Raw genomic sequence first — 19,107 nt, forward strand, 5'->3', positions numbered from 1 at the left:
AGCCGGAGCCAGAGTCAGAGTTGGAGCTGAAACCCAGAGTGCACACCTTTAATCCCAGAACTCAGACGGCAGAGGCAGGCAGATCTCTTAGTTCCAGGCCAACCAGGGCTACCTAGAGGCTCTGTTCAACAACAACAACTACTACTGCCTAGGAATGTTGAGGGAATATAACTTGAGAGAAAGAATACCAACAGTGGGCTGGAGAGATGGCTCAGTGGTTGAGAGCACCGACTACTTTTCCAGAGGTCCTGAGTTCAATTCCCAGCAACCACATGGTGGCTCATAACCATCTATAGTGAGATCCGGCACCTTTTTCTGGTGTGAAGGCATACGGGCAGGCAGAACACTGTATATACATAATTAATAAACTAATCTAAAGAAAGAATACAAATGGCATTAAGGTGGCAGTTCTCAACTCGTAGGTCACTGCCCCCAACAGGGTTTGCATATCAGATATTTTCATTATGACTCATAACAGTAGCAAAGTCACAGTTATGAAGTAGCACCGAGATCATTTTATGGTTGGGAGTGGAACTGTATTAATGGGTCGCAGCATTAGAAAGGTTGAGAACCACTGTATTAAGTCCTCGGAGGGGGAAGTTTTTTAAATTTAATTTGAGTGAAAGTGGGGTGTGTGTGATGTGGGGGAACCAACTTACATTTTTAAAATGCTTGGCTGTGGGGGCTGATACTGGCTGTCAACTTGACTGCATCTGGAATTACCGACAAAACAAGTGGCTGGTCACTCACTCCCAGGAGGGATTTTTCTTGATCGGTGTGTTTGAAACCATGAAGACCCACCCTAAATTCAGGCAGTGGCCACTGACGGCAGCTTATGTGAAAGGTCATGGAAGAAGGAAACTGTATTTTGCCTATTCTCCCTCACTCTTACCGACAAATTCATCTATCCTGAGGCCACAGTACTCCATCACCCATGTTAGAATTAACTTCTTCAGGATTCAGACAGAAGTTAGTACAGACAGAAGTACAGACAGAAGAGCAACAATCCTCCAGGCCTTTAACACCTGATCTGGACTGCTGAGTCACCCAGCCTTGTAGACTGAGCAACTCCTGGATCCTCGACCTCTCCAGTGTGAGGCAGCCATTCCTGGAACTACATACGTGAGCCAATCTAATAAGCCCCCATTTGACATGCATATGTGCTCTCTCAGAATTCTGACCAATACAGTCCCTCCCTACAGATATTAAGATTTTATTCATTGTATTGGTTGTAGTCATATTTAGAACTGGAGTCAGGAAGACATTTAAACACACATACACAGCACACACAGTACATATATCTTTAAAAAGCTCAGATGCTAGACTCAGAAAACTCCAAAAGTAGCATTAGGACAGCAGTTCAAGATCTAGAGCCAGGAGTGGTGGCGCACGCCTTTAATCTCAGGACTGGACTCAAGAGGCAGAGGCAGGCGGATCTCTGAGTTCAAGGCCAGCCTGGTCTACAGAGCGAGTTCCAGGACAGTCAGGGCTACACAGAGAAACCCTGTCTCAGTAAAACAAAAACAGAAATCAAGGTCTGCATAACAAAGCAAAAACTTGGCCTTTTTGAAAAACAGAGTGTATAGCTGAAACCAGTACCACTCTATTCCAGTCTTCAGTTGTATCGTCCAAGCCCAAAATTAAGACACAAAATAAACTTGTGCACACACTGGAACAGAATATTTAAAATATCTGAGTCATTTGAATGCCCTCTACAGGTATACTACATTGTCACTGCAATAAGGCTTCCAGAACATTCTGCTGCATTCACCCCCCCCCCCAGTTGTGAGAGTCTTCCGTAGTTACAATAGAAATATCAGACTGTAGAGTCAAATTCCATCCACGGAGAGCCACAGGTGAGACAAAAAGCCACAGAGATAGCAGGTAGGGTATTTGATAAATAAAGCGAGATAGAAATAACTTAGGACCACCAGACCACACCAGCTTTCTACAAGGCTAGCCTCTGCAGGGCTCAGTAAATCCTAAATACAACTACAAGAAGCCAACAACGACCTTGGCTAGTGTGCTGCCTGGGTGTCATGAGATGCTCACATTGCCATGACTTTAGCCCACTTTGTCACTTGTCAAAATGCAAATCTAATTGTTTTACTGTCATGGTTATTCAGGAGCCAAAAACAAAACAAAACAAAACAAAACAAAACAAAACAAAACAAAACAAAAAACAATCGAATTTTCATGTAATTGTCACAGGAAGCTTGGTGCATACTTCTGGGCTTCTTACGGACCCATCAAGTGCTGGCCCCATAAAATGAAGCAATGATGAGGCCCTCTGTGTAAATAAGACACTTTTCTTCTGTCATAACAGTTTGTGAGATCCGTCCTCAGTTTCTCACCTCACTCCTCCAACGACAAGGGACCAGGAGACAGTGAAGTGACAACATTGATCCCCCCCTTTCGCCTCAGCCTCATGACTGCTGGTATTGAGAGAAACATCATCTCAACGACGTTAGTCAAAACAAACCCCAGGCAGATCCAGAGCCCGCCCTGGATGACGCCACGGTCACAATGCAGCAGCACCTCTTACTCATTAGTGCTGGATCTAAACGCACCCCTAGAAACCAAGTGTCGCCACCATGGTTCAGGATCGTGATGCAAGAAAATTGTCTTTAGGCGCTTTTGTGATTTTGGTTTCTATACAATGAGTTTCTCATTCTCACTCTCTGTTTTTGCCCAGACTAGAGAGTGAGTTAATTTACCTCTACGTTCAGTGTGAACCATGATGCTTCATCTAAAGTCAGGGGCTGTGGCTCAGTGACCCAGTACGTATCTAGCAGGCAGCGGCCCTGGGCTCCTTACCCAGCTAAGCTAATACCTTTAGATTTGGCTGGGGATGTGAGCTAGTGCTTAAGGGCTTGCCTGTGAGAAACCCAGGGCTCAGTACCCTATACTGCCCCTGACCAAAACATGTATCAGCATTCATACAGATTATAGGGAGCTGCTTATGTAATGGAGGAAGGGGTTTTTACTTTGCTTGTGAGTTTAATACTTTGGGCAAGTATATATCTACTAAGATGGTTTTTAAAATATTTTTAAAAAGATTTATTATATATAATATATTTATAATTTATATAAATGTATATATACACACATATAAGTATACACACACACACACACACACACACACACACACACACACACACACACACACACACGAGTGCTCTATCTGCATGTACAACTTCATGCCGGAAGAGGGCACCAGATCTCATTACAGATGGTTGTGAGCCGCCATATGGTTGCCAGGAATTGAATTCAGATCCTCGGGAAGAGCAGTCAGTGCTCTTAACTGCTGAGCCATCTCTCCAGAACTCTACGAAGATGTTAATCTTTATATATTTAAGTGTGTTTTTTTTTTTAATTTAAAAGTATGCTTATTCATCAACAACGACACAACTCAGAATCATACTGTTCAGTGAAAACAAAAAGTTTCTTGGTGTTTTCAGATTCCTGGCATGCTACTCTCTGACTATCAGCATTCCCGGATCGTCTCGGAGTTTTCAAACATATTTTAAGCATACTTATGACAGTCTTTCCCCGCTATAGTTTGAATAGCTAAAATCTACGTTTAAAGAATAAAATGCAGTAAGTTTTGTAGTGCTCACAAAGAACTGCATCCTGCAGGAATAGTCAGTGTGAAGTATGATTGAAAAGCCAGGTCTCCCAGCAGGGGGACAGCCCCTCATGGAATCATAGGTGGGCGTCACTGTTTATGGAGGCATTTTGCAGTGACAATGTAGTATACCTGTAGAGAGCATTCAAGTGACCTGCAGGAAGTACACTGCATATGTGAGTTCATTACTAAGCATTTTGTCTTTTTTTGTTGTTGTTGTTGATTTGATTGTAGAAGTGTTCACCTACGTGTATGTGTAGTAGGAGCATGCAGTGCCCGCAGAGGCCAGCAGAGGGCATCAGATCTCCTAGAACTGATGTTACTGACCTTGGTGAGCTACCATGTGCGTGCTGGGAATTTAACCCCAGTTCTCTGGAAGAGCAGCCAGTGCTCTTAACTGCTGAGCCAGCTCTCCAATTCCTGTCTTTTTAAAAATTATTCTTTCTTGTCTTCCTTCCTAAATGTTGTATTACAGCTACCTATATGTTTACTTATACACATGTGTATAATATAGGTTAGGACTCACGTAATGAGGGAGAACATGCACGATTTTTTTCCTTTCTGAGCTAATGTGGCCTTGCTTAATATTGCACATTTTAAGTCTATCAGTATTTCTGAAAATTTTGTGATTTAATTTTTCCTTGGAGCTGGATAGCATTCCATTTTATGTATACACCAGATTTCATTATACATTGTTTGTAAAATGTAGTTCTAGATGGGCATAGTAGTGCACAAGTATAGTCCCATTTACCTGAAAATCTGAAGCAAAATTGTTTGGTTAGATTGGGAGCATCCTGAGCAACACATAATAAAACAAATAAATAAAATGTTTTAAATAAACAAAAACTATCATTGAGCTTCCTCGTCCCTACATTTCAGTGGGGACCAAAATTAAACAGCAATGATTTGGAGTCAGGGAGCCAGCATAGAAGGTAGAGGTGCTCACTCTTGAGCCTAACAGCCTGAATGTGGTCCCAGGATCCACCTAAAAGGCTGGATGTGGTCGAAGTTCCTCCTCCATAACCCCAGTGTCTCTGTAGTGAGATGGGGGAGGATGGAGATGTCAGAGCTGATGGGAGATGGAGATGGAAACTCATGGCCAGCTAGCCTGGGATACACAGCCCAGCAGCAGAGAGAGGAGAGATTCGACTCAGCAAGGAGAAAGCAAGAGCCAGCTCCTGCAAGTTGTCCTCCACCTTCACTCACACGCCATGGCACATGGGCACTTGCACACACACACACACACACACACACACACACACACACACACACACGAACTAAATAATTAAAAAAAAAATTAAGAGCAGTGACTTCCAAACGCTAAAGCCAGTTGCCTCCATCTTGATCCAGCCTGACTCTTACTCCTCCACAATGCATCAGGTAACATATTTATTTAAATAGTTAGCAAAATTATGTAGAAAAAATGCTTGAGAATTTTTTTTCACTGATCATAATAACCAAACACTCTTGAAATGTGTCAGAACCATTGTTATGGACGCCTGAAGTATGGGTTTGGAGTGCTAGGTACATTTAAAGAATCTGCCGACTCCAGGGATGTGCAAAGACACATCAATTCTATCTGGTTTATTCCAATTCTCTCAGGGCTATTAGATTCAATTACCAATTATTAGATATGGGTTTAAAAAAACGTCCCTAAATTGTAGCATAAAGTTGAAGCATTAAGCAGATAAACATAAATGAGGAGTTAAGGGATCTACTAAAAGATTATAAGACGGCATTTTGCAAAGGTGAGACTTCCACTCTCCCACCCATGCCCCAGATGTATATTTATTATACTTGCATTACCCAGAAATACCACCTTAGATTTGTTTCCCACAAAAGGAAGCATGGAAACCAGACCAGAAAACCACCAGTCACCTGGGTTTGAACCTAATAAGGCAGGTGACTAGTATGTGGGGGGTGGGGAGACAGACCATGAATTTGGCTTTCATATTTTCAATAATCACTATATTGCTAGCACATTGTTAGGTTCTGGACACAGAGGAAGGAATGGGGCAGAAATGCCATGGTTTTGTGGGGGAAAATAGAGAAGTTAAAAAAAAAAAAAAAGAGTGTAAACGAATTGCAAGGACCTGCATGCAGGAGCTAACCTGGTACGGTAGTTTGAATGTAATTGACTCCCATCATCTCATAGAGAGTGGCTATTAGGAGGTGTGGCTATTTGGAGTAGATAGCCTTGTTGGAGGAAGTGTGTCACTGTGGGGCTGAGCTTTGAGCTCTCATATATGTTCAGGATACCAGCCGGTGTTTCAGTTCACTTCCTGTTGTCTGCAGGATGTAGGACTCTCAGCTCCAGCACCATGTCTACCTGCATACCACCATGCTCTCCACCATGATGCTAATGGACTGCAACTGAACTATAAGCCACCATCTAGATTAAATGTTTTCCTTATAAGAGTTGTTGTGGTCATGGCATCTCTTCATAGCAGTAAAAACCCTACCTAACCCTACCTTGCATGCATTAGCTAACCTAGTCTGTATTGGGGACCTAGCCTGGTTTACATGGATGAGCTAAACTGGTCTGTATGGAGGAATTCACCTGGTTTGTATGGAGTAACTAACTTGGTCTGTATCGGGGAGCTAATCTGGTCTGCATAGGTGAGCTAACCTGTTCTGTATCAGGGAGCTAACCTGGTCTGTATTTGAGAGCTAACCTGGTCTACATGGGTGAGGTAACCTGGTCTATATTGGGGAGATAATGTGGTCTGGGAGTCAGAAGTAGCCTGAAGGGTTATCCCTTCCTGGGGATAACCCAGAATTCACCTGGGAAAGCTACTTCCTCCTTTTCAGGTCGGTCCTTGTTTTGAATTGGGGATTATAATAAGCTATCTGGGGGGGGGGGGGCAGGTCCCTCCGAAGATTTAGTGAGTGTTGAAAAAGCAGTCAGCACAGCTTCTGGCTTGTCGTAAATACTCAGTAAATGACAGCTGTCCTTACCACTTTTGCACAGCCTTCTTTGAGTTATATTGAGAATCTTCTCTAAAAAACTCGCAACACTCACAAAGTGACCCTCCAAGCGAATACTTCCGTTTTCCTGCACTTGCATCATGGGAGAGAGGGCTGAGCAGACCATGGGAGAATCATCCTCCCCTCACCCTGCCCTTGGCCTGTGAGGGACGCTCACCTTGACCACAAAAGCAGGTCCCCAAATCGCTTTAGTCACAGGGTTAATATGTTCCATGAATCAGATCTAAAATTCTGGCCCCTTCAAAGGCTGCGGCTCCTCCCTGTTTAATCAGACATGAAACAAATCGCGTGCTGCGGCACAGGCGTACAAACACGCTTTAATTACAATATTGTAACACCAATTAGAGATCTATCTAATGGAGGACTCGGCACTTCCTGCTCGGATATTACTCCCATGTTGGGATAATTACTGCTAATTAAGCTTGGAACTAATTAGGCTAAATGATCTCATTTATACCAACAAAGATGACTTCTAGGAGTTCATAAGAAAAACTAGGGTGATCTTATCGTTCCTGGACTATTTGGCTCTCCATTCTGGAAAACGAAGCACCTTTGCTTGACATCAAGGTGCATTCCGAGTTTGTCCTGTGGAATTCTGGGTGAGATGGTGACAGGTTCTTCATTTATCATCCCAGCTTCCCCTACCCAGGGAAACCAGCTCTATCCGCTCCAGGCATACTATCTGCCTCCACAAATGTGTTGAAAACAGCAGCCACCGAGAGATTGCCTGTGGCAAAGGGCTATTTGACGCAGCCTTGTTCTGGCTCCGGTTTACCTGCAGTTCTAGGCGATCGGTGTCAACATTCCTTCTCTGTCCCCCACAGGGCAGAGTACACACGGGCTTGTGCTCGGCCAGACAAACTGAGGTCTGTACACATTTCTTTGGCTACCTAACCCTTACTTTCCCTCTATAAGACAGGGATAATAATAGTATCCCGGGGGCATTTCCAGGGCAAGGGATGAATAACACCTCCGGCATGGAGTGGAGGGTAATGCTTGGTGCATGGTACTTATCAATGAGTAACAATTTTTTAGCTTCCCTTTCAAGGGCACAATAATACCCAGTTCTGAACTAAATTCCGCTTGAATGGTGTTCTGCATTCTTTTCTGGCCCAGAGCTCTGGCCTAGAGCAAAAGGCACGTGGCACTGAGTTCTGGAGTCTGGCTGCTTTTTTAGGTTGCTCCCTAAGCAGCTGCACAACTTGAAGAAGTCACATACTTGACCGACTGTTCTACCTGAACTTTCAAAACTTCATCTTTACAATACTCCCCATTCAAGGTAAGAAAGCTGAGACCTCAATAAATACCTTAAAAATAAATACAGCCTCCACTGCTCCTAAATGCCAGGTCCAGGGGCAGAACCTCACTCATAGCATATTCTCCAGGTCACCATCGCCAGGGATTGCCCTCATCCCTACCTGTAGCTGACGGGATTTAAGTTTTGCTCTTGGTAAAGCCTGCATTATTTATCAGGTATGAAGTCTTCGTTGTGTGTCTGATACATGCTCCAGTCTATGGAGAACAGCACGCTCCCTCAATACAAACAGCCGGACATACCAGTCCTAGCACCAGACTCCCACAGATACACAGGTACACACGTGTGCCTGCACTCACATGCACACACATCCCACATATATAATCTTTGCTGCATGGTTCCGTGGGGGACGATGCTGTTCTTAGTAACTTCTTGACCTCTGGAGGGTTTTTTCCCCCCTTAGGAATGGATTTGTACAAGTGAAGACCAATGGGAACTAAGGATTTTTACCCCCCACTTTTTTTTTTGCTCTCCACAAAGGTTGGTTCCACATCCTTCAGACAGAGGTGACAAGTGAGGTACCTGGGCGCAGAGCACCCTGGGTTGTCTTATTAGAAAAGCATGCTTTTAAGGAATCCGGAAAGAGGGCAGGAAGCTGTCTCAGGAACTGGCCTTAAAATATACTAGGTGATTAATTAAAGAGCATGAAAAAAATAAATAAATAACTCCTTTGGCAAATTAGGAAACCTTTTATAAGATGAATCATCAAGCCATCCTCCCAGCTCTCGTTTCTCTGGTGCATAGACAGAGGCTTAATGTACCATTTTTGATTCCTTAATATAGCTAAGGTCTTTGGCTTCTCATACCATGAAAACCTGCCAGGGAGCAGAGGGCCTCGGTGGCTGGGGAAATACTCGGAAACACAGCATATCATGCCTAAGGGAGAATTTTTGGTTAACTTAACCAGGTCCTGGCTGTTCTATCCCCCCCCCTCATGTGGCCAGTCTCAAAGGGGGCAGGTTTCTTGGTTTCTTCATGTCTGTCCCAGAACTATCATCCACTATTATTTAAGTATGATCTCCATATTAAGTATGATTCAGTATTATTTAAGTAAGGATCTACAGCCATCTGAGGACCGATAGGCTGGGCTCTCCCTACTAAAAAGCTTTAACCGAAGGTTCAATGTTGAAATGGGTCTTCCTAAACAGTGTCCTCAGTGACGGTGGGCCACTGGTTCTTTGACACAGGGTCTTTTTCAAACTCTCCTCGGCATCTACACACTTGCTTACGCGTTTATGCGTTTGTTCAGCTGACGCCAGGCTATTCTGAGCTCCATTTGGCTGGACCTTGGGAATATGATCAGCTGGCCAAGGAGTGACGTCCCTCCCAGGATTGTCCCCCACCTCCACCCCCCCTGAAGAGTAGGTTGTGTGTCATTCTTATCGGAGAAGTGTTTATTTTTTTCTCTGCTGGAGGACGAAGGAAGAGAAAATTCGGAAGTAGTTAGTTCAATGCATTTAATCTTCTTCCGGCAAAGGTCGCACGTCACCCACGACGGGAATGTGAAGGAGCTAGGTGGCAGGCAGATCAGGGAGCAGAATGACAGAGACACAAGTAGAGGACAGTAAGGAAAGGGAACGCCAAACAGCCAAAGGTCTCCGCATTCCTTCAGCCGACCTGTGATGAGCTTTTGATAAGGATGCCAGGCACAGTCCTAGGATTACACACAGATCAAAAGGAAGGTGGAGTATGTCCTCCAAGAGGCGCGCAGTGCTAGACAGAGAAAGAACACGATGAGCTGGGAGGTGTTTCTCAGGTAAATGAATTCAGCAGCTTCTCAAGAGTATTTGGATGTAGAAATCAGGGGGGGGGGGGAAGAACTCGGCTAGTGAAGGGTTTTACCTTGGGGGACTGCGTGAGGGCTGCTGTGATTAATTAACCGGGAAGGGAGTGCAGGTGGCGATTCTCTCCGCCTAAAATAAAGTGAAGGAGGCGTCTTTTCATGGTTTTGTTTGGCTTGTTTATTTTTTGCTGAAGATGCCCGTGGGAGATCAAGGTTGAGGTGCCCGTGGATAACTGTCAGGGGTCTGGAACTCACACGAGGCATGAAGGCGTTAGGGAAATGGGGCAGTGGTGAAAGCTATGGGAAACCTGTGGGGAAGCCAAGGAGTCACGGATTAGAAATCAGTGTGGAATGAGTTCACGGAGGATGTGGATGAGGCAGAGAGCCAGGATGAGGAAAGGGAGCAAAGTGTAGTTGCACACGGAAGAATTTGAGAGCCCTGAGTCCTAACCACTAGGCAACCAGGGGTGTCACACATAAGAATTGGAAAATGTAGTCCCTGTACCTGAAAGATGACCAGGCAAAAGCGCACCCACTGAACTCTGTAGAAACCGCTCTGGCCAAAGTCACAAATGGCTTCAGATGGGCCAGCCTACGAGGTCCCTTCCAGCCTGCGTCTTGCCTGCTTCCTCTGCAAGGCTGGCACCACAGACTTCCCGGTGCCTCTGGCCAGAACTCCAGGGACACTGTCTTTTTATACTTCTCCCCTCTTTCATCTTTTTCTCAGCTTCTGCCTTTTAAATGAAATATCACGGGTTCCCCCAAATTCCACCCTAAGACTTCTCTTCTCACTCAACATGCTCTCTGTGGGTGATTTGCGGAGCTGCTCACCATGATGGCTCTCAAGTTGGTCTCTCCAGCCAGACAGAACACCTTGAACAGAACACCTGACATAAAAAGCGCTGAAGGTCTGCTGAAACTGAGCCCTGGTTGGGTTTTTCCAGCCACAGGCTCCACCAGCCATCATCGCCAGGATGTCACGGAGTCTTCACATTCATGAAAAGGAATCGTCTTCATGCCTGGTCCTTCTTTAATTTCCCCCAACAGAGAAAGACAGTTATTAGGGGGAATTGACTCTCCTGGGTCTTACGCTTCTGGAGGCTACACGTCTCCGGGAGATGATCTGACCACAGTGCTCTGCCCTTAAGCACCGCCGTCCTAGGTCTGTTAGAGAAATAACAAGGCCTTAAGAAAACAACCTGGACTCTCTGCAAAGATAAGGCACTGGCCAGGGAGGTGGACTCATTAGCATATCTAAAGCTTGATCCGCAAACGCTTTCTTAGGAAAGGGCCAGCCGGCCCTGCCTCGGAGAGGAGCGCACATTAGGCCACTGATGGTTCTGGGCGGCTGTGGGTTGCACACACCTTCAAAGTGTGGTTGTCGGCTGCGGTGGACCCTTCCATTTGAGACAGATAGCCAGCGGCTGAGCAGAAAGGCAGACAGACCTGCTGGGTCACCAGCAACACCACCTTCTCAGATAAGGGGCCTCTGCGTTCAGAGGAGGGAAGAGATTGGCTCCTGAGATTGCGGGGGTGGCTGGGAGGGGGGTGAGGTGCGGTAGGGGCTCCCAGGGCAAGAAGTGCTGGAGGCTTCATTGTGGAGGAACACTGCCTGCTTTCATGTCTGGTCTCATTATTTCCCTACACACTTTCCTTCTTCCCCAGAGTTAGGCATTAATACGAGGATCAGTTATTTGACAAGCTTGTTGCTTAAAAAAAAAAAAAGACTTGTATACCATTAATTGTTGAGCAGATCTTTTTTTTTTTTTCCAAGTGAAATATTTTTCACATGGCTTTGACTTGACTTAGAAATAAATGAATGGATTCCATTTTGTCTCTCCCTCCTAAATTTCCCTTAGGCATAGACCAAATATGTGTGAAATGTCAGCTCAATTAGGGTATGTTGGAAGTTATCTATGCTTGTGAAACGCAGGCGAGGGTAGAGGCCTCTTCCTAAACCTGCAGATGTTACTGCTATTGCAGTAGGAGCATTAATGATAATCTTTGGTTTGGTTAAGGAAATGAAACAACAGCAAAACTTCTCTGCAAAAAACAAATTTTTTTTTCTTTTTTTTTTTTTTTGGTTTTTCGAGACAGGGTTTCTCTGTGTAGCTTTGCGCCTTTCCTGGAACTCACTTGGTAGCCCAGGCTGGCCTCGAACTCACAGAGATCCACCTGGCTCTGCCTCCCGAGTGCTGGGATTAAAGGCGTGCGCCACCACCGCCCGGCTTATTTTCTAAATTTCATATTGTCTATGAATTCACCTTTATAAGAACACAGCCAGTGGGTTTGGAAAAATCCACTTGTTGGAGTTAGTGGGGTTCAAGAGAGGGAAGGCTAGGAACAGTTGGCTTTTTGTAAAAAAAAAAAAAATGAGAGAAAAATGGGATGAGGGGGTGGAGAGGTGGCTCAGGGGGTGGCCTCCTGCCGAGGACCAGAGTTTGGTTCCCAGCACCTGCATCCTGCAGCTCATCACTGGGGCATGTGCATTCATGTGCACATACCCCCTCTACACATACAATTTAAAAGTAAGATTTTTAAATATTCTTAGTTAAAAGGAGGAAAACCAGAATATGATACTCCTTTGTGACGTGAGCACAATCAGCTCAGAAGTGGGAATCCTTCCCACACAGGAAGAGGTTCTTGGCCCCTTCTGGGCCTTCCCAACCCCACAGCCTCTATTTCCCACAGGGCCTAATTTAACACCCCCCCCCACCCCCCCCCCACACACACCAGCATCGGTAGAAGATGAGGTAATAGGGCATCTGATGCAATAGTCTCGGGTATCCAAAACCCCTCCGTGTGTTGTGGATTCCCCCCAAATCAGCACACACGCACACCATCCCCATTTTAAACACGAAGCTCACAGCTGGGCTTGTGTAGAAATGACAATAACCAGTGGCCCTTAAGCTCCAGAGCCTGTCACCTCCGTGGGCTCCTTCTGAGGAACGCCACCTCAAGAAGCTTGACTCTTCAGGAGCCCCCTCTCCCAACTGAATAAACCAGCTCTCCCAAGCCTGGACTCTGCCCTGTGTGTACGTATATTCCACCCTCAAGTAACCAGTCACTTTCCCTCAGGTCCCAGCATCCATTTCACCCGAAGGATGGGCCCTACGGGTATTGGGTCCAGATGGCTGTTGGAAGGTTAGAGGAACCACACAGTGATGTTTCCAGCGTATTTATTACTTAACATACTGCGCTTTCTCTCTCCTGATGTGTTTTTATATCAAGACACTGGAAGTCTTCAGGATAAACTTGAATTTCATTTTATTTTTGTTTGTTTATTTTGAGTCAAGTCATCTCTATGTAGTTCTGGAGCTCACTGTATAAACCCGACTACCCCTAAACCCAATGAGATCTGCCCATTTCCGTCTCTTAAGAGCCACCATGCCTGGCTCTCACATCTTTACTGCTATTAGTACACCGGTCATTTGATTGTGGATTCTCAGTGGAGATTACTTTAATGGATAAGAATTTTAAGAAACAGTAATTTGGGATTTTAGCCACTAAAACCAATTTTAAGTGTTGTGTTGGTCACCCTGGAATGACAGGCAGTTGGTGAGGATCCCGGCGGAGGTAGCTGCAGCCAGAGAGAAAAGAATGAAATCCACCAGGCACCTACTATGTGCCAAGATCTATGTACAAAAGCCTTTTACAGCCACGCTACCTGTGTTCCCGAGGGACAGCAACCCCACCCCAAACGTCCTGGCAGTTTGTGTCAAGACTCCCTAGTTTATGATTTAAACTTCTGTGTGGAAGGGAGCAAGGCCAATCCCAGGGGATGGAGCTGGGTCTGGGAACTTAATCCCAGGTCTGAGTCACCGAATACTCCAGTCCCTAAGCAGCCAGCCTTCCAAGGCATATATGAATCCGGAGGCACCAATGCCAAGGGGGTGCATATTCGCCTTCCAGCATGAGCTCAGCAGCCGTAGTGGCCAGGCGTGAGGAAGAATGTCCGCCGGCAAAGCAGGCAGCCTGAGCTGTCTCAGGCAATGTTTCTTCCTTAGCAGATGGTATTAGGAGTCCAGTAAGAAGGACAGAAACCTCTGCCACTCACAGTGACACCCAAAACAGTAGTGGGATCCAGTGAAGAGGTGTATGGGATGGAGCGGGCAAGCTCATCACTTTAGGCTTAAGTTTTCTCGTGTTAAAACGTTAGGATGTTGGAAGAGACAATAGCTAAGGCCCTTCCAACTCTTGTTACTGTAGAAAAACTTGTTTTTCTTAAGACGTTCTGATGGTTGGGGCTGGAGAGGTGGCTCAGCCGTTGAGAGCACTGATTACTCTTCCAGGACTCAGGTTCCGTTCCCAGCACCCACATGGCAGCTCACAGCTATCTGTAACTCCAGTTCCAGGGGATCTGATGCCCTCACACAGACATCCATGCAGTTCAAACACCGATGTACATAAAATAAAAATCAATAAATTAAAAAAGCCAAAGAAGTCCTGATGGTTGATTATGACTGTTAATTCCACTGGACTTAGAGTCGGCTAGAAGAGTACTTCTCTGGGTGTGCCGGTAATTGAAAGGGAGACCCACCCTGAATGTGGGTGATACCATCCTTGAGGTCCCAGAAAGAACCAAAAGGAGAAAGGAGCCCACACAAGCACTTATGTGTCTCCTTCCTGCGGATGTACTGTGACCAGCACTCACGTGTCTGTTCCTCACTGCCCATGTACTGTGACCAGCACTCACTGCCCAGGTACTTACTGTACTAGCCTCTCCTGCCGCCATATCTTCCTGCTCTTGTGGACTTTATCCCCTCAAACAGCCCTTCCTTAAGCTGCTTTTATTCAGGATTTTGTGAGAAAAAGTGGCTAATTAGGAGTAAACGGAAGGTATTTGTCAACTGAGTAACAAGTGTGTTGAATTTCCCTATAGGTATAAGGTCCTGAAAAAAGGTATTTGAAAAAAATCCCCAAAGGTCTATTTAATATAATTTTTCACAAATGTGGACATATTTCCTGCATGTACTGTCCAATACGGTAGTCACGGACTACATTAGGCTATATCAATATTTAAAATAAAGGCAATGTGACTAAGATACTGATTTTTAATATCTAATTTCATCCTAATTATTTTCCATTTAAATGGCTCTATGTGGTCCACCATACTAGACAGGGCAAACATCAACTTTATTTAAGCCAGGTGGCCAGGAACGAAGCTCCAAGAAGACGGTAAAGGGCTGAGAATGGTTTTGGAGCAAAGAATGTAGGCAGGGATGGGTTTGATTTAGGTAGTTTACAAACAGAGCACAGTTACTGTTTCAGGCCTTCTAAAGAAGACACTCACATTTTGTGATGAAGACAGGGGTGATAGGTTCTTTGCAAATATACAGAACTTTATGCCCTGCGGAGGTCTTCCTTGGGGTGTGGCTTGAGCCTCAACATAGCTCCGTGCTGCAGAAAACAAGTAACAGTCTCTCATTTTACAGACGGGGAAATCTAGACTCGCATATTTGCCTGTGGCCACAGACTTCAAAGAGTGTGAAAGGAATATTTTGAACCAAGCTCTAGACTTCATTTTTCTCTACTTTCTTTCACAGAGAAGGTGACTTCCAAGCCCCGCCCCCAAACCGCCCCCCCCCCCCCCCGCCTTTCTTCGTGGAAACACATTATAAAATATGCTTAAATATAAGAACGGGAAACACGAGGAAAGGCAAGGGACAAGAGAGCCCTCTGACAGATGACTGAAGCCTGAAGAAATCAAGAATTGTTTTTGTCTCTTGTGAGAGGAGATGTGAAAACTAAGTCCTCACCATGCACTACGCACAGCTGTTCGTGGAAACGCCAGCATTCCCTGCGTCCTTTGGTCTGGCTGCTGAGCCAGTGACTCCCGTGAGAGAGATCACAGAACCAGATTGTGTCCCAAGGCTTCTGACTGTTTCCAAAAGTCACAGTCTCATCAAAAGGGAAAGTCTGTCCCCCTCCGCACTGAGCATGCTGCGCAGGGCGTAAGCACACGGCTCTGGGGCCACCAGGGGCTGAACTTGAACATCAGACCTGCCGCTCTTGGAAGGATTTAGTACGTCCGAGTCTTAGTTTCCTCCAGTGCAAGAGCAGGGGATCATTTCTCTTCCGTCTCAGATGGTCATGGGACGCATTAATGGAGAGATACTGTGTTTGTGAGTGGTGGTTATTAATATTTTACACCATCTAGGCACTGCAGATTCTTGTGGATTCTAAAATGGGACCTGCAGAAGCTACTTTCAGACAAGGTAGTATGGAAAAGATCCCGCAAGACAAAGGGCTTTGGCTTGGATATCGAAGGTGAAAGTGGATGGATGCCCTGCAGGTTCTAAACGGTTGCTGGTAGGATCGCTGCCTGGGGCAGGTGGGTGGCTTTTTCTTGACTTTTCATCTTCCTGTGCAATGGTGTCAAACTTTGTTCCCCCTCCCCCCAAGTTCTAGCCCTGGGATGCAAGTATTTTTTGCCTAGTTTCCCTGAATATTCCTTAGACCCGGATGCCGAGCCAGGCTCCCTGACACACAGCTAGCTCCTTCTTGCTCAGCCATTGATCAGCTATCAAGTATCTGGTGTGTGCTACGCTTGATGGGTTTTTTTGTTTTTTGCATTTATTTTCATTTTATGTTTCTGAGTGTTTCGCTGCATGTCTGTCCATCCATCACGTGCACGCATTGCCTGTGGAAGCCAGAAGAGGGTGTGAGATCTCCTTGGGACTGGAATCACAGATAGTTGTAAGCCACCACGTGGGTACTGGGAATCGAACCTGAGTCCTCTGAAACAGCAGTCAGTGCTCTTAAATGCTGACCTACTGCAGATTGTGTAGGATAAGTTCCGTGAAGAATAATAGAAAGGGAACTGATGAGGCGGAGCGTCCTTGAGTGACAGATGATGCCTTAGGAAAGGCCTCCGTGAAGAGGTGACAGTGGAGACCTGACTAGGAAGAGCCAGCCCTATGAAGATCTGAGGGCGGAAGGCTATGGACACGGACAGCATAAGACACGCAAAGGCCCCGAGGCAGAAGTGAACGTGGAGCGTCTGAGGGACTGAAAAGGCTTGAGTGGATGACGTTGGAGCACTGGGGGTTAACAGAAGAGGTGAGAGCAGAGCCCGGCCAGGCTGTGCGGGGTCTATGCTAGGCCACAGGAAGGAGTTTGGATTTTGTTCTAAATGCAGTGAGGGCCATTTGGACGTTAAGCGGGAGAACAATGAGATCTACTCTGCCTTTTAAAAAGCTTATTCTTAATCCAGCCACCCTCTGTCCGGACTCATGTGCATGCACAAGTGCTCGGCTGGATTCTCCTGAGAGCATCCCCAAGCTGCTAGTTACCTGCCTGTGCCTCCCCACTCCCACCTCACCCCGCCTCACCCCACCTCACCCCACCTCACCCCACCCCTCCCCTGGGCAATCTGTTGCTGTATCTCAACAGTGCGTCCAGAGTGCAGCCTTCCCTCTGTGCGGCCAACACCCCGATGCCGGCCCTTGAATAAAGGATTGCTCCAGTTCTCTCTCCTGCTCAAGAACTTAAAATGGCTCTCCAGCAGCCAGGAAACCAAAACCGCACGCAATTCTCTAACCCTCCACCGAGAAGATCCAAAATCAGTTCGTCCACTTTCCTCGGCATGCATCCTGTAGTGACTTGGCCTTCTTCAGCATGGCTTGTTGGCACTTGAGCGGTTTTCAGCTCGGCCCTGACACTCCCCAGTTCCATCTGTCGGCATCCTATGCTCTGCATTCCCCAGAGTCCAGTGACACCTTCTCTCCTGGATGCTGTCTCCGCTCTTGCTGATCACATGTGGACCTCCTGCAGGACTTTACCTGAACCTACTTAAAGCATTTATTGTCTTCTTCCTCGTGTTAGAGTTGTCTGTGTGCATGTCTTACTCTCCTCCTAAGTCAGTTTATTGAGGACGGGGACAGAATCTTGGTCACTCTTTCTGCCTGTCAGTACCTAGCAGAGCGTGGCATGCAGGAGGTGCCTGATAAACACGGGCTGAATGAACCTCGAACAACTGAACGAATAGACAAAGAGATCCTAGAATTCATCTTCGGGCCGCTTGGCTCAATTCGAAGATCTTAGAAAGTTGTGAATAATCATAAAAGGGAATGAGAAGGGCTAACCTTTTAATCTGTGCAGTGGTGTTTTCAGAGCTCTGGTGAGACACAAATAAGCATGGAAATAGTTCTCCGTTGTTTTCCACGGAGTGGATGTCAGAAAAGGCCACCTGGGAGTAGCAGAGAATTACACACTGTGCCCACAGTGCCCTAGGACACAGATTCCGGTGTCTGTGGCTCCTGCTACTCATGGTCCCTCGATCCTAATTCGGTGGGTTTATGGGAAATAATGTAAAACCATTTTCCTCAGCAATTAATTTTGAGTTGAGCAGATCCTTTTCAGGAAAAGAAAAGGATAAAAGTTTCGGCTAATTCCCCGACTCTTCAGTCTTGTATTAGCATCCCTGAAAGACTGAATTAGTGTGTTGGGGTTTACCTCAATCAATGGAGCGCAGGGTTCATTTGTCTTAAGTGACTTTGCTTGGGAAGAAAGGTGCCGATGAGCTTCACGGAGCAAAGACTTCTCTTTCCGCAGAAGATGGGTGGGCATCCCCTCGGGAAGTAACAAGGCTTGCTTCCCTCCTTTGTACAAAGATCTGGACTCCTTTTCTGAGCAAGACAGGAGCTCCATACCCCTGTTGCTATTGAATCACACATACTTCTAGCACATTGTTTAGTTGCAAGCCATCTGTTATTAATTATGTCTGAGAATCATAATAAAGAACCAACGAAGACTTCCTTGTTATTATTCCTTTTTAATAGCTTAAAATACCCAGCCCAGAAGATCCATGATAGTCTGACGCTTCCTGGGTGTGAGATGTCTTACCTTGGACTCCCATCTAATGCTACATCTCTCTTGCCTACCAATAAGCTTGTTTAAATAGATGATGTTTATGTGCTTACATTCATTTTCCCTTCTCCAATTTCACACCGGTGACTTATTCTGAAATTTGCAGTTCAACCAGCATGACTTAGTGAAGGATGCCCCTTGTGGAATATTAGTTTAGGATATGTTACATTTGTTTATGCTGAGGAATATTTCTTTAATGATGCAAAGATGTGTTGCATTCTTTTGTGTTGCATTTGTTTAACTCTGTAAAGCTGTGTTACTGTGCCTGTCTAAAACAACCATTGGCCTAATAAAGAGCTGAACGGTCAATTGCAAGGCAGGAGAAAGGATAGGCGGGGCTGGCAGGCAGAGAGAATAAGAAAGAGGGAGGAGCAAGAAAAGGAGAAGGAGAGAGGACTCCAGGGGCCAGGCCTCCCAGCCACACAACCTGCCACGAATAAGAAAGAAAGAAAAGTATATAGCGCAGAGAAAGGTAAAAGCCCAGAGGCAAAACGTAGATGGGAGAATTTAAGAAAAGCTGGC

At 45.8% G+C, this 19,107-nt stretch overlaps 1 protein-coding gene across 1 annotated transcript in view; it reads right to left on the reverse strand.

The window, feature by feature from the left end:
* The window catches only part of LOC143273918 (uncharacterized), a 73,367-nt gene that overhangs the window by 35,075 nt on the left and 19,185 nt on the right, over positions 1-19,107 (reverse strand). The gene's annotated exons all lie outside the window — the stretch shown is intronic.

The sequence above is a fragment of the Peromyscus maniculatus genome, chromosome 6 (genome assembly GCF_049852395.1).
Source record: "Peromyscus maniculatus bairdii isolate BWxNUB_F1_BW_parent chromosome 6, HU_Pman_BW_mat_3.1, whole genome shotgun sequence".
Taxonomy (NCBI): domain Eukaryota; kingdom Metazoa; phylum Chordata; class Mammalia; order Rodentia; family Cricetidae; genus Peromyscus; species Peromyscus maniculatus.